Source organism: Marmota monax, unplaced genomic scaffold (assembly GCF_021218885.2).
Source record: "Marmota monax isolate L192 unplaced genomic scaffold, Marmota_monax_Labrador192_F-V1.1 WCK01_AAM20220418_F8-fsc00006, whole genome shotgun sequence".
NCBI lineage: Eukaryota > Metazoa > Chordata > Mammalia > Rodentia > Sciuridae > Marmota > Marmota monax.
In genome coordinates, this window is record NW_026693712.1 from 30,016,253 (window position 1) to 30,033,330 (window position 17,078).

A 17,078-nucleotide genomic window follows, 5' to 3' on the forward strand; every position below is an offset into this window, starting at 1 on the left:
CAATGAATAAAAGTTGGTCTTAAATATAATATTGCATTTAGTTGTTCTCCTTTAATTTAAAAGTTGTATGGAGTATATTGGAGAAATCAATATTAATTCAAATTTTTCCTTCTTTACCAGTTATTGGCCTTCCATCTAACTGGTCATTTTTCCACAAATATATTAACATCAAGAATTTTCAATAAGCAGGGTGTGGTGGTGCACACCAACTACTGGAGAGGCTGAGGGTGTAGAAGGTATGAGCCCAGGGATTCAAGGTCAGCCTGAACAACAAAGTGAGACACTGTCTCTAAAAACAGAAAGGAAGGAAAAAAAAATTTAGTGACAATTTCAATTTAAGGACAATGAATTTTTGAGGATCTATGCACTCCAATTCCTTAAAGGAAGTTCAAACACTGCAAAGTATGTGCTATGATTGACCATATTCCCAATGCAAAGATAGGCTGTACTCATTTAAAAATTCATCATAGATTATTATTACATGCAGAGCTGTAATCAACAGCCTCCACCAACATGGATAAAGATCATGATATAAAGCTTCTAAAATTTTAGCAACTAAAAATTGTAAATTTAACCTCATTTTTAGTTTTGTGTTGGGAAGCAAACAGGTTCAAATAATGTCCAATATCTTGACATTTGATACAACATCAGTGTTATAATTCAGATACAATTCAGTGTTGCAATTTTTGTACGTGTTATGCACTGTGTTATTTTTCTCAATTGGGGAAAGAGTTAATTTCTAAAAGTCTTTACAATTATTTAGATTGAATCTTATTTTCTCTATGAGGAAATATTCTGAAAAGCATTGAAGGTTGCACAATAAGAGGTTAAGTCACATATAGGCTGTAGAAAATGTATTGGGGATCTTATAATCTTGAATGCAATTACTGATAAATATATTTCCAGTCTATTGATTAATAGTGTTCCAAAATATGCCTACTCTGCTATAAAATAAAAATAATAAGCTAAAGATTCTTTTGTATCTTACCATCATGAGCAATGAGTAATTTAAAACCAAAAGACATTTCGTGGTTCCTTTAGCTGCTGCTGCTACTATTGCTATTTCTAGCCAATATGCTTATTATAAGTAAGATGTGATTTTCAATGTTTTCCTTGCATGCCATTTGATAACTAAATTAATCAAATGTGGTAGATACTATAAACTTCATTTTTAAGATAATAATAAAATAACAAAACATTTACTGAGAAGTTACGAGGTGCAGGCACTATTTAAGCACTTTACATGTACTAACTCTAATCCTCAAAACACATACCTACTACATGGATACTGTTTTACCCATTCTACGGACAAGGAAAGTGTGGCAAATCAAGGTTACATACAAAGAATCTTTACAAAGATTCTAATAATCGACTGTCTCTTTGGAAGTATCTTTTCAGAGCTAATTCTGTTTTGCTGAGCCCCCTTCTCCACGAAGTAGCAATATTGGCTTTCAGAGTTTCAGACTCCCAGTTCAAATCATTTTGTCTGTTTCTCTCCCCATACACATTAATTAAGAGACTTGAGCAAACACTGGCAAATTTTCTAACAGCTCAAGTCTGCATCACTTGGATGACTGAGAAAGTTGAATGCTGCCAGAAAAAATTTGTTTGTTTTAGGGCTGGGGTTGTGGCTCAGTGGTAGAACATTTGCCTAGCACATGTGAAGCACTGGGTTCAATGCTCAGGACCACATATAAATAAATAATATATATATATATATATATATATATATATATACATATATATACATACATACATACATATAAAGTATTGGGTCCATCTACAACTAAAAATATATATATATTTTTTTAAAAAAATATGTTTGTTCCAGTGAAAACATGATACACAGGCATAGGCTCCTTAGTCCCCTATTAAAGCAGCTATTTTAGAAGGCATGCAACTATAAGTCCTTTCTCTGTCACTCTGAGATATAAAGCTTCTATTACTCAAAACCTTCTTCAAGTATTCAAGGAGATAAATGCTCAGCTCCCTGTCCCTTGCTCTAACCTACACTACTACTTCCTGTTGTAAAGTTTGTTTCTCCTCGGAATAAGAGGCAATTAACAAATTCAAAGTCACATATGCCAGCCCCTTTCACACTCCCAGCACGTTTCCCTCAGCATAACCTAATCTTTAAAAGGTCTCTTTCCTTCTGTTGTGGCAAAGTTAAGTACACAATGGATATTCCTCCCTATTTCAACTGTCACTACTGAATAAAAATCCATTCTTACCACTTTCACTAGGGTCAGGTTTATTTGTCTTTGATAATAATAAGTATACCAGCTGGGATCTGAACACAGACCATCTGACTAATGTATTACAGGTCATTCAAAGCACTGAACAGATGACTTTAAAACAAATATAAAAACAAAAGTAAACAAAGTAGCTAAGCGTCTATTTATAACAGAAAAGGATCAAAATGTGATAAGATGTAAATGAAACCAAAGTTCTTTTTCATTTGAACTAACAGTTTTTGATTTTACTCTTTGATTTTATTATAAACCATTGAAAGCTTTTTTAGGAATAGGCAAGTTATACATGTAAAGTAGATAAGTCAAATTCAGTCAGTTGGTTCTTTTAATAAAAACAATAACATGGCTGGGGTGTAGCTCAGTGGGAAAGCCCTTGCCTAGCATGCTTGAGGCCATGGTTTCATTCCCAGCACCGATCTAAAAATAAACAAAACAAAAAACAAACAAAAAACCCCAACCCATAAGACTAAGCACAATGATAACATATAATACACATAACAAAGAAAACTGCTATTTATACTCATAAATGATCAGATTTATATTGTAACTCTTGCTGTTACTATTAGTTGCTCAATTTAAAATGATAGAATAAATTGGGAATGTCTTTCTTTTATCAATTTATATTCTTGGCTTATAACTTCCTCAGTAATGAAAAATTGTTCAGATTCCAACTGTTTCTTTCCTGAGCTATTGAAGTCAGTTGGAAAAAAAAAAAAAAGGAAATGAGAGAGAGAGAGACCTGTTTAAAATTGCACTGTCCTACACAATTCTTTTGGAACAGCAAAGTTTTCCTTAGAAGGTGTACAATGCACCATTACACTCTGACTTAATATTTTAGTTTTATGCTCCATATTTTAGAATAAAGATTAAATTCTGTTGGAAAAAGAGAATGCAAAACTTTTTCTTCTAAATATGAGTACATTTAAAAATACACTCTGCATTGAATCAATAATGTGCCTTTAGCTGAAGGCTCTGAAGACCACAGTTCAATAGAACAGAGAATATCAAAAAGTAATTTATTCTTTTCTCTGCAACTGTACAAGACATGTGTGATTCTGTTCTGGAATATTTTGCTATCATGAGTTGGTTTCTGGAATTAAGTTGAGAGCTTAACATCTATGTAAAAAAGGTAAACCACTGGTCATTTGCACAATTCAAACGGAAAAGCCAAGCCTTAAAGATGACTCTTACAACCTCTGTCCTCCTCAGGCTGGAGGAATATGAGTAAGTACTTTTTATTTTTTTAATGTTACTTTATTTGATTCTTATAGGTATTATACCATTTTTTTTGGTTGTTGTTGTTGTTAACAGAAATGAAAACTGACTCACAGAAAGATTACTGTATAGATACTTTACATAAAGCTGTCCAGGTAGTTAGTGCTGGAGTTGGGATTAAAAGCCTTCAAGTTTGTGCCTTCAAGACCTTGAGAGATAATGAAATATATTTCTTGTAATTTTCTTATTGTCAAATTTACTTTATTTAAATTGTGATTCTGGTTAGTCTTTTTTATTTGTGGGGGTGGTGGTTATCAGGGATTAAAAAACTCAGGGCACTCAACCACTGAGCCACATTCCCAGCCCTGTTTTGTATTTTATTTAGAGACAGGGTCTCACTAAGTTGCTTAGTTTCTGGCTTTTTACTGAGGCTGGCTTTGAACTTGTGATTCTCCTGAATCAGCTTCCCAAGCTGCTGGGATTACAAACTTGCACTATCATGCCTGGCACTCTGGTTTTAAAATGTCGATGCTTTATTTTTCTCACCAAGAGACTATATTTAAATAAAATCGAACTTTCTCAATTCATCATAGGCAAGTGAAGACCTTTTGAAAATAAGACATATATTTTTTTGGTGTATGAATCAGACAGTAGCCTTTGCCAAATTATTATGAGCACATTAAAGCATAGGGAAAGAAAGATTATTCAGATGATTATAAAATATTATTTTATCAGTACAGGTTAATTTCTATAGTAGATCAACAAGAATTGATGATTACTTTAAATTTAAATTCTATGCTATCTATAAGCAGCAGTTATGTTAAAAATTTAATTGTATAATAATGTGTATCCATGTGGTTAACTGTCACAAATCCTGCGATCAAGCAATGTTGGTTTTTTTAAAACAGACTCTGAATGCAACAATATCAATAGAAGTTGAAAAATACAGTTCCTCAACAGAACGTTCCTATGTGCATACATAAATAAAGAGCCAGTGAAACTCCTCATCATGTACACCCACAAGAATGGGATCCTAATTAGAATGTTATGTTCCATGTAAGTATAATATATCAAAATACACTCTACTGTCATGTATACCTAAAAATAACAAATAATATACATATATATATATATATACATATACATTCTCTCTCTCTCTCTCTCTCTCTCTCTCTCTCTCTCTCACACACACACACACACACACACACATATAGTTCCTCAGGTAATAAAATCATTACATCACTGATATGACCAAGCAACCAGCTGGATTTTTCTTTTTCACATGATGAACACCAAGAGCCCCATTTTAAAGTACTTTGACTCTATAACCTCAACCACCCAACACTAGTTAAAAAATTGAAATAATTGAAGTACACTAATCAGAACTTAGCATACAACACCTTGCTAAGAGGAACACATTCATTGAGGCTCACTTTATTAAAAAAAAATTCCATCTTATTTATTCTCAAAATAATTCAGTGAGGTAGGTTATTAAATAGTTTTAAGGATGAAAAACTGAAAAAGGTACACTCATACACTGCTGGTGGGACTGCAAACTGGTGCAGCCAATATGGAAAGCAGTATGGAGATTTCTTGGTTAATTGGGAATGGAACCCCTATTTGACCCAGCTATCTCTCTCCTCAGTCTACACCCAAAGGAATTAAAAACAGCAAACTACAGGGACACAGCCACATCAATGTTTATAGCAGCACAATTCACAACAGCTAAACTGTGGAACCAACCTAGATGCCCTTCGATAGATGAATGGATTAAAAAATTGTGGCATATATACACAATGGAATATTACTCAGCAATAAAAGAGAATAAAATCATGCCATTTGCAGGTAAATGTATGGAGTTAGAAAAGATAATGTTAAGTGAAGTTAGCCAATCCCAAAAACCAAATGCCGAGTGTTTTCTTTGATATAAGGAGGCTGATTCATAGTGGGATAGGGAGAGGGAGCATGGGAGGAATAGAGGAACTCTAGATAGGGCAGAGGGGTGGGAGGGGAAGGGTGTAGGCATGGGGTAATTAACAATGGTGGAATGTGATGATCATTATTATCCAAAGTACACATATGAAGACATGAATTGGTGTGAATATACTTTGTATACAACCAGAGATATGAAAAATTGTGCTCTATATGTGTAATAAGAATTGTAATGCATTCTGCTGTCATATATATTTTAAAAAAGATAAAAAACCGAAACTAAAAAAGATAAGTAACTTATTTGCATTAAAACAAAAAACCTCAAAACACTGAAACTAAAAAAAAGATAAGTTACTTATTTGCATTTAAACAAATAACCTCGGAATTGATGAAATGAAATTCGTATACAGTTCTCTAAAACACTTCTCTTTTCACTACAGAAAAATGGCCACTCAAAGGTTATTTTTCAAACCTCCCTAATGTTTGAAAAGAAAATATTGTCAGTTCTTCAACACAATTTTGGTTATTTACCAAATAGAAGAAATAAGAGAATCACAGACATAAAATTCAATAAAATGTTTTAGTCCAAGTCCTTTAAATTTTTGATAGCTGTGAGAACACTTCACAAAAGCTGGTTGAAAAATTTCAGTGGACTAGATTAGAGTCACAGCTATTTAATTTTGTCACCATTTTGTTTCTGCAAAGTAATTTGAACACATACACATAACTCAGATCAATGCTTCTCCCTAACACCTTCTGAAGACACAAAAACAGCACCTTACTGTCCATTACAATAGGCTTTTCATTGGAACTCACTGTCCCAGAAAGAATGCTTCTATAATTCAACCCTCACTACTAGTGCAGCCTCTCACAATTTTCCATATATCATCATCATGGATCCTCCTTTTCTCTCTGTGGGAAGAACACTGTATCTGAGCTTGGTGCCAGGGGACTGTCTGTAAAATACTGTGGATTCAAACTGCTAACATAAGGCTCAGATGTACAGAAAGGGAGAAATAATGTGAATCTACATAGCCATGACTCCCAGCGCTATCCATTTTTGGTACATCAGCCAAATCTGAATCGAGAGGGATATGATATTGCTGATGCCTCTTTACTGCTGCTATTGGGAACTATCCAAGAAAAGCACACTTTTTTTTTTTTCTGACAAAAGAAGATAGTGTGCTAGAAATGGAGTGGGGGAAGCACCTATTATTAAAGAACTCCTGATAATATTCTATTACCACCCATTTTTAACCAAGCATTCTCACATGGGCTACAGTGTTCACCAAAATCCTGCTTAAACTGTTTAAAAGAAATTCATTCTTTATTTTGATTTAGTCATTGGTGAGACAGACATGTGGAAGTTAATAAAATCAACTGCTTATTTAAATTAATATGGGACAAACAAAACCATTTGTATACTATTGCACATGAAAACTGTTAACATAAACCCAGTAATTTTTGTTCTGGGAAACCAAAGGTACCATTCAGATGCTAGTGTTGAGCACTATGATTTGATGCTGATTGGATAATATCATTTTATTGTGCAGGCTTAAAGAATCCCCCAGACTGCCTTTTTAAAGAAGACTATGGAATGTTGTGACCACATATATGTGTGCACATAGACAATATGACCCAGTTTCACCTGGATATTACCCTCTTGCTTATTTTTGTGGCTATTTGCAAATTGGCTGTTCACTGTAAATAGGCTATAAACCTTAGAAATACTATACTGTGGATAGTATGGTCTGTAGTAGCTTTTCACAATCAACCTTTATTAAATAACCAGACTATTAAAAAATAAGATAACCGTGGAAGACGAGGGATATATATATATATATATATATATATATATATATATATATATATATATATATATATATATATACATATACACATACATTTTGTTGAACTGCAGTGATAATTTCACAATGTAAATTCACATTGAAAGAGTATGCTATACACCTGAAACACACTAACTTCAAAATCCTTAAACAAAATCTGATGCTGGCAACTGTGACCTTGTGGCTCAGAGTAATTTCTCAGAGTGGGAAGAAAACTCAATATTAACCCCAGTTCATGCATGTATAAAATTCAATCAGGATGCACTGATCGGGACCCATAAAGCCTGACATTTTCACCCAGCACTCATTCTGGGTTTAAATTACTTGGGTTCTACAAAGAAGTAGTAGAAATCTCAGAACTATTAGTCCAACAAAGGAAAAGTACAGAAAGAGATCAGGCGTCTAGACAGAGTTTGACTATGAGAGAAAGAAGCCATTGGAAATTTATTTTTTAAAGTTTTCTTTTAATTGACCTATTGGAAATTAAGAACTACTTAGGTGGTAAAACATTGTTTTTATGTGTTTCTGTGAGGGTGTTATCAGAGGAGATAGGTTGTGTGAGTCTGAGTGGACAAAATGGGAAAGAACCACCCTCAATGTGGTCAGCACCATCTATCTTCTGGGGGCCCAGAAAGAACAAAGGTAGAGAAAAGGCAAATTAAACTCAATCCCCGCCCCCCACCCCGCCATTCCCTGCCACTCTCCTGAAGCTGGGTTTGGGTTGCACTCTTATTCTCCTCCTTGTGGACGTCAGAACCCAAGCTCTCTGGCCTTCTGGACTCCAGGACTTAGACCAGCTATCCTTTAGTTCTCACGTTTGAACTTGTACTAAGCCATGCTACTGACACTCTGTGGCCTGCAACTGGCATAAAGCCTGTCATGGAACACCTCAGTCTCCATATGATGTGAGTCATTTTCCCTAATAAATCCCCCCTCAAATCTCTATATCTGTATTTGTATCTATATCTACTATTTGGTTCTGTGTCTCTAAAGAAACCTAATACTAATGCATATAACCCAAATAGGTAATAGAATCAAATTGCCATTTCTCAAAATGATTTGCACACAAACTGAATGAGTTTACATTGACTCAATGGAATATGTACTCTCCACTTCATCCTAATATACAAAGAAGTTGGAGCAAAGGAACACTATTCAAAAGCATGAAATTTTCTGGAGTGAAAAATCTCAGGCTTAAAAGCTGCCTCTTTGAAACCAGAATTTAAAATACTTCATTGCAGATGAAATTCCTTAGGCTGACATTTGTATATACTTATTATTATTTCCTTTTCCCTTTTCCCTTTACTATAGAAATTAAATATACATATAATATATGTATAGATATAGATATGGAAATAGATGTGGGGGGGGCAATTTATATTTGTCAGGTTCTAGAAGTAATAGCCATAGTGAAGATTTTATGTTAAAACACTCCAGATGATTCTCAAAAATGCTTCACTCTTACCCTCATCATTAAGGTAAGCTCTATCCACACCATCACATTTTATCTAAATCTAGAATGTAGTCTTCTTGTAACAGTGTGAATAACATCTGGCACATACTGGAAGTTCTATAAATATTTGTTAAATTTTGTATGTATCTACTTTCTTTGGGTGGCAATAAGCTCACAATTTAAGAAAGACTGAACTGAAACCTGTATTATAGATGCTGCTTAATTAGGGTTTTATACAGCATCACTTTTTCATATGAATTTTATCCTTCAGTTGATTTGTCCCAGAATCCCATTTGCATTTTTAAGCTATAATCACACTGTGGCTGATGATGACAAGTTTCTCAATGCCAAGTAGCTCAAATGGAAGCAACTTCCCTGGCAAGGACTCTTCTATGAGAATTAGTACAAATATGAATGAGCAAATGGTAGGGGAAGAAATATTTTGGTAAGGGAACAGCTGTTTTAGGGCTTTCACACACTTTTACTCATAAGTAAACAAGAAGGAACATACTAATAGTGGTCTATAATTAATTGCCTATGACACAACATGCTGATGATAGTGGTGGAGTCTCCCTTGGCTTCCTGGGTACACAGCGGGAGGCAGAATTATGCAAGGGAAACTGTGCTGTTTTGAACAGGAACTGGGGATTATCTGTACTATTCATCTGCCCCAAACTTAAGCTAATGGTTTATACTTTTACTTAAGTTTCCCTGAATGTGGAAGCAGTTGATTTCTGAATTTGTATTAACTATTCACATTCATGTTCCTTTTTTCTAGCACAAATGATTGGAATCGATCTGTACTTATTGAATCTATTTGGAAGAGCTCCACAATCACGAACCTGAGCACCACGCTTCTATGTTAAATGGCTTACATTTGTTACTGGAACAACACAGTGTCCTAGAAGAGGAGCTCTGGACTTGAAAGGGTCTGTCAACCACTTTACTACTTGAGGTATATTCTATTCTCTTGAAGTTTAAAATGAAGCATCTGAAAAAAACTTGGTCTTCTCTATTTTAATTCTTCTCAATCTATTTTAATAGATCTTCCCATAGTCATTTCACGAATATATACCTATTTTTTAATCTCTTTTAACACCAATTTTTTTAGTTAGCTTTTTCATTACCGTGACCAAAATACCTGACAAGAACAACTTAGAGGAGGAAAAGTTTATTTGGAGCTCTGTTTTAGAGGTCTTAGTCCATAGATGGTCAAATCCATTGCTCTGGGCCCTGAATGAGGCAGCACATCATGGGGCAAGGATCCATAGGAGTAAAGCTGATTGACTTATGGAGGGTTCAGGAAACAGAGGATCAGAGATAGAGCCAACAGGGAGTACTCACCCTTCCAGGAAATGCCTCCAATGACTCACCTCCTGTAGCGGCATCCATGTGCCTACAATTACCCCTCCAATCTATTTAACTAGGATGGACCAACTAGTTACCGCTATCACAATATAATCAGTTCACTTGTGCACAGTTCTGCATTAATACAGGAACTTTTAGGGTACACCTCATAAACAAACCATAACATTCCTCCTCTGACCCCCCACCCAAAGCTCATGTCCATCTCACAATGCAAAATTCATTTAGTCCATCTCCAAGACCACAGTCTTAATAGTTTTGACATTGTCCAAAATTCCAGTCCAAGTCCAACTTCTCCTCTGAGACTCAAAAAAATCCGGGCTGTGAGTCCTTGGAAAAATTAAAAGTGAGTTACATATTCCAAAAGTTAATGGCACAGAATAAATATTCCTATTCCAGAGGGGAGAAATAGAGGCATAGAAAGAAGGGACAGGGCTAAACCAAGACCAAAACCTAGCGGGGCAAACAGGCACATAACTTCATTCACAGCATCTACAACACTCAGCTGCTTTACTTGGCAGACTGTTCACATGAATGGCATCTCTTAATTCCTGGTCTCTACTCAGGCTTTGGTTTTACAATTTCATGAATCATGTTTTCAGGGAAAGCCCACAGGGACTCTGACTTTGCCTGGTTTCCCAGACCTTCCTTTGAAACCTCAGTGGAAGCCTCCATGACCACTTAACTTTTGCATCCTGTATTCCTGCAGAACCAGCACCACATGGATAGTACCAAGGTCTACCGCAAGCTTGTGCAATACTTAGGCCCCTTGGTGTCCTGGCAGCAGCAGCCTGCATGTGTGCCTGCATGGCTCAGTATGGTCAAATAATTTCTTAGCCACCTCCCCCCACCAGCCCCCCCAAAGCAGGGTGCCACCAGGATCTCTTATCAAAGTGATTTTTCATTTTACATCCTGAATCCTGCAATGGATGTGGTTTTGCAAATTCTTGAGATGCCTTCAACACATCTTTCCTACTGTTTCTGTGAAAAGTACTCTGCATCCTTTCAAGGGTTGCAATCTCTTCAACTAGCATGCTTTCCTTGGTCCTAGCTTTATGTGTCCTTTTCTGGACTGTTTTAATGACCACAAACTGTCAGCAAAGCTCCTGCTTCTCATAGTAAACCTGGCTAAAAGCTGCCAGAAATACCCATGGCACTAACTGAGCACTCTGCTGCCTTGAATTTTTTTCCAACAGATTAATCCATCACTTTTAAATTCAGCCTTACAAAAAATCTCTGGAAATGGTCAAAGGTAGCCAAGTTCTTTGCCAGAATATAACATGAATAGCCTCTAGTCCAATTTCCAATATAGTCTTCATTTCCCTCTGAAACCTTGTGAGCACAGTTCACATTTCTGTTGACATTTTGGTCTTCTGTGGTCTCACCAGAATTGCCCATTAAACTCTGCTTAGAATATTCTAAAGATTTTCCAGTTTGCATCTCTAAACTTTTCAAAAATTCCCCCAAACACCAGTCCCAGGGGCTTCTGAATCATGATAGGTTAGACATAGCAATGACCCTACTTCTCAGTACCAATTTCTGTCTTATTTATTTATTTATTTATTTTGTACCAGGGATTGAACTCAGGTTCACTTAACCACTGAGCCACATCCCCAGCCATTTTTTTGCATTTTATTTAGAGACAGAGTCTCACTGATTTGCTTAGTGCCTCACTGTTGCTGAGGCTGGCTTTGAACTCACAATCCTCCTGCCTCAGCCTCCTGAGCCAATAAGATTATAGGCATATACCACTGTGCTCAGCCTTCAGTACCAGTTTCTGATTCAGTTAGCATTTTTGTTGCTGTGACCAAAATACCCGACAAGAACAACTTAGAGGAGGAAAAGTTTATTTGGGATTCATGGCTTCAGAGGTCTCAGTCCATAGATGGCCAAATCCATTCTTCTGGGACCAAGATGAGACAGCAATCATGGAGGAAGGGCTCAGCTCATTGGGATCAGGAAGTTGGGCAGGAGGGGCCACAAGGAAGATGTACCTTTCCAGGGTATGCCTTCAGTGACCCATGCCCTTAGCCATTCACCAACTGCCTATAGTTACTACCTAGTCAGACCATTTAAATTAGGATGAACTGATTAGGTTACTGCCTAATCTAATAATTTCATAATCTAATAATTTCAACTCCAAATATTCATGTATTAATATAGGTGTTTTTAAAGGACACCTCATATCCAACTCTTAACACCCATGTAGAAATCCACTGTTCTGCCTATATTTTCAATCAGTTAACAAACACAAATTAGAACAACTCCCAGGACCCTGATATTGGGCTACACTTATAAATCTGTGGGCAAAAGCACAGTATCTATACTCTTAAGGCTAATAGACTACCAGCTTAGTAGAGAAATAGTCACACTTTTGCCATTGTAAGTGTTATATGAGAGATTTACAGGGTGTTAAAAAAGCCAATAATGCAGGGAAATGATCTGGGGAAAGGGAGTGAGCAATCTCAAATCTCTATAATTGGAGAGAACTTGGTGTAATTGAGAAAACAAAAGTCTTTTTGTACAAATAGAGGAATATGTTGAAAGTTGAACTGGAAAATCACATGTAGTATACAACACAGGGCCTGTAGTCCATGTTAAGACTTTGGCTATTTTGTTTTGTTTTTCTTGGCAGTAACAGAAAGCCATTAAAATTTTTTGTAAGAAACTGACATGGACAGAATTAATTAGATGAAACAAGTACAAAGGACATATGGTTGTTCAGAAAAGTGATGATAGTAGCTTAAAACTGGGTGACAGTAGTAGAGAAGGAAAGAATAAGACAGATTCTAGAGGCGTTTAAAAGGTAAAAAAGGCATGACTTGGAAATGGTTTTAGTAGAAAATATGAAAGCAGAGTCAAGGAAGAGTGCAGGATTTCTGGTTTGCATAACTGAATGTATTGGTGGTATCATGAGATATAAAACACAGACAACCAGGTTTAAATATCACAAATTTAGCATTAGACTTGATGAATTTTAGGAGCTTTTGAAAAATGAACATGCAAATGTCAATGGGGCATCTGGGTCAAAGGTCCGGAGTACAGAGAAAAGTCTGGCCTGAAAATATACATTTATGCCACAAAAAGTTGGGTAATTAATTCTCGCCATTGGCTATAGAGGAGGATGCTGAATGCAGTAGAGAAAAATAAGAAAAGAGACTGACAGAGCTGAGTTAGCTGGTCATGGAACAGAGGCCTAGGAGCTTAGAAAAAGTTAGCAGTCTGATGTCATTAAAACCAATAGAAGAGAATGATTTAAGAAGAGACAGTAGTTGACAATGTCACTAATCCAAATCCATAAGTTAGCAGTGTTATTATTGATATACCCACAATATAATATTAATATTTGGACATCTAATTTTTTGTTAATAACCCTAAATTAATTTTTTTAAATTATAGCTTTATAGTAGCTGGTAATTTCACCTTTCCTTATAAGTAAAAAAATCAAATATAAATAAATAGATAAGTGAAAGGAAGTCTAGCAGAGCAGAGGAAGGAGGATGGGGGAGGAGAGGGAGAATAGAAGGGAAAAGGGAGACTGTGAACTCAAACAGAATTCCATGCATTCCATGCATGAATGATTTTGTCCAATGAACCCAACTCCCTGGATTATTTTAAAGGCCCAGATCTTCCCTGTCAGTCCTCTTCTAAGGACTATAACTGTGGGAACTCAGGCTCAGGCTCTTCTCAAGGCCATGTGAAGCTAAAGCCACATTCACTGTCCTTATTACTTGGGCACAACCTCTATAGCACTGTCATCTACATCGCTGCCTGGTGGAGAAATACCTGCAGCAACAGTACTTAGCAGTCACCACAAAGTTTTCCCACCAGCTTCTTCAATGATGGCCACAGGGCCAAGGGTGACTTGGGAAACAGAAACGAAAGAAAGAACATAAGTGAAGAGAAAATCAAACAACAGCAATAGCAACATAAATCAAATAGGTGTTTAGAATACTTAAGAAAAACTATGAGCTATTAGAGCAATAAAAAATCCCAACTATTTCAAAATAAAGCAATATAAAGGAAGTTATTTGAAGAACACTGCTATCATAAATTTAAGCAATTTCTGCTGTCCCAAAATAGTGACACCCAGTGGATACCCACAGATTTGCAACTTAGGAAACTATTTCTGTTCCATACAGTAGTAGTGTCAACATAAATTTAGAAACCTGAATACCTGATTTACCCTCTCAGTACACACTGATTTTACTTTATTATAATGCATTGAGAATTAATGAATAGCTGGGCGTGGTGGTATACACCTTTAATCCCAGCAGCTTGGGAGGCTGAAGAAGGAGGATCATGAGTTCAAAGCCAGCCTTGGTAACTTAGTGAGGCCCTAAGCAACTCAGTGAGACCCTGTCTCAAAATAAAATATAAAAATGGATGGGGATGATAGTAGGTCTCCCAACTACTCGCCCATGCAGGAATACAGGGTACCCAAGCAGGACCATTGGCATATGCCCCCATGCAGAATTTTCGGCCACCCACCCAAGCAGAAATCACGAATGCTTCTCCCATTCAGGACAACTGGCAGCTGTGCATGCACAGAAACTCTGGCCGCCATTCCCATGTGGACCCCCTTCTACCAATGTGGGGCTCTACCAATCATCTCCATCTTGGGACTCTGCAGCAGTGGAGATAGTCCCCTAAATGCAGTAGACTGCCAGCACCTTAGAATTTCACACAGGCTCTGAAGACAGCCAACAGCCACACACTGCACACCACAGAGCTCATATCTGAACTCATCATCCAATGCCATCGCTCAGCTCCCCGCACTTGACCCAATACCCCATCACCAAAAGCAACCACCTCTATCTTGGGTCACCTTTATCACCATCTTTAGTGGGGGCAACTCCCAGTTTGGAACTTCGGCTGGCCTGGTACCGAGTTTCTAACTCCCTGCTCTCCCCAGCAATTGCTAAACCACAGTGATTGCCCAACACAAATCAGCTCAATGGGGCAAGTGCATAGCACGCCCAAAGCACCATGCCCAAGAGCTCCAGAGAGAAAAGCCCCTCAATAGGAAGTAGTAAGGGAGCGGGTGAGTGTGATACAGTTTAGAGACTAACACAGAGACCAGGAACTGGGAGGTCTCCAGGAGAGATAAGGAGAAAGACCAATTGCTCACATCACACAAGTGGGCCCAAAAAGAGATCCTTGAGGTTCAGTGTCCCCTTGGGGATTGGCCGGTCCCACACCCCACTTCCAGGTTCCTTCTACCCAGGACCAACCCTCCCACCTTGGTAACCTTCACCATCCTGAGGGAGAAGATACCAGCTAACGGAAGACCCCACCTATTGGATGAGAAGGGAAGCAGGAAAGACACTGATCTCCAACCAAAACAATCCCTGTTTCTTCCTTCAAGAATTTTTTTCTTCTCCCTCTCTATTCTCCCATCCTCACATCCCCAACATATGTGAATCCAAGTACTTTGCATGAATTAGGATTTTGAAAACTGGGATATGTAAATAGTTTATTACAGTTGTGTTGTATATTCTTTTTTTTCTTTTTTTCCCCACTAATTTTTACTATTTTAACATTTTTTAATTTTTTAAATAGACATACGTTTGTTTTATGAACTCTACTGTCTTCCCCCTTACTTGTCTACCCAAAATTACTTCCTCTCTCTTCTCCTGCTACTAATCTTCCTCTTTAGATTTCTTTTTTACACTTCCTAAGATATAATAACTTTACATCCTCACCTCCTACCTCCTCAGCATATCATCCTACTCCTCACCCCCAGATCTTTGTCCACCATCAGTAACTGTAAACCCTTTTACAAACCTACTGAGTATATTGTAGATAATAATTGAAGTTATCATTTCTGTGCATTAAAACCAAGGAGGGGAAGGCAGGGGAAGTGGGGATAAGAAAGATAGTAGAATGAAACAGACATTATTACTTTATGTATGTATGTGACTGTATGACCAATGTTATTCTACAATATGTATACTCAGAAAAATGAGAAGTTATATACCATCTATGTATGATATATCAAAGTATATAAGTGCATTATATTGTCATGCATAACTAATTAAAACAAATAATTTTTTTTAAAAAAACCCAAACTGTAAATGTCTTAATAGCAAATATTTGTTTTTAGGGTATATATTGTTTATATTGAGATCTGTTAACATTGTCCTTCACCTCAAAGGAGAGGTAGTGAAATCCTACTTGGGCACAATAAGCCTATAGGGTATAAATGGTAATGCCTCAGATCCACAGTGCTAGAAGGGAAGACATAAGCAATATGAAAAGACAAGGGAACAAAGTGCCCCAAACAAATCAAGACACCATATTATTAGAATCCATGGCCAGCATAGCAGAAAAAATTACAGAGAAGGAGTTCAGGATGTACATAAGTAAAATGTTCTGCAAATTAAAGGATGATATAAGAGAGCAAATACAGGCAGCAAAAGATCATTTTCCTACATAAACAAATACAGGAAGCAAAAGATACCTTCAAAAGGGAGACAGAAGTTCTAAAAAATAATCAGAAAACCTTGAAATGAAAGAAATAATAAACCAAATTAAAAGTTCAATTGAAAACATCACCAATAAATTAGACCACTTGGAAGACAGGACTTCAGATAATGTAGACAAAAATATATAATCTTGAAAAAAATGTAGACCACTCAGTGAAAATAGTAAGAACCCATGAGCAGAACATTCAAGAAATATGGGATAACATAAAAAGACCAGATTTAAGAGTTACTAAGAATGAAGAAGGCATAGAGTTCCAAACCAAAGGAATGAGCAATCTATTCAATGAAATAATATCAGAAAATTTTCCAAACATGAAGAATGAATTAGAAAACCAAATTCAAGAGGCTTACAGGACTCTAAATGTACAAAATCACAACAGATCCACCCCAAGGCACATTATAATGAAAATGCCTAACACAGAGAATAAGGAGAGAAAGGAATCAGATTACATATAAGGGGAAACCAATTAGATTACATGCAGATTTTCAACCCAGACCCTGAAAGCTAGAAGATTCTGGAACAACA

The 17,078-nt window shown here is 36.6% G+C and overlaps 1 protein-coding gene across 8 annotated transcripts in view; it reads right to left on the reverse strand.

Annotated features, from left to right (window-relative positions):
- Pam (peptidylglycine alpha-amidating monooxygenase) overlaps window positions 1-17,078 on the reverse strand; it is a 310,405-nt gene that overhangs the window by 151,393 nt on the left and 141,934 nt on the right. The window lies entirely within an intron of this gene.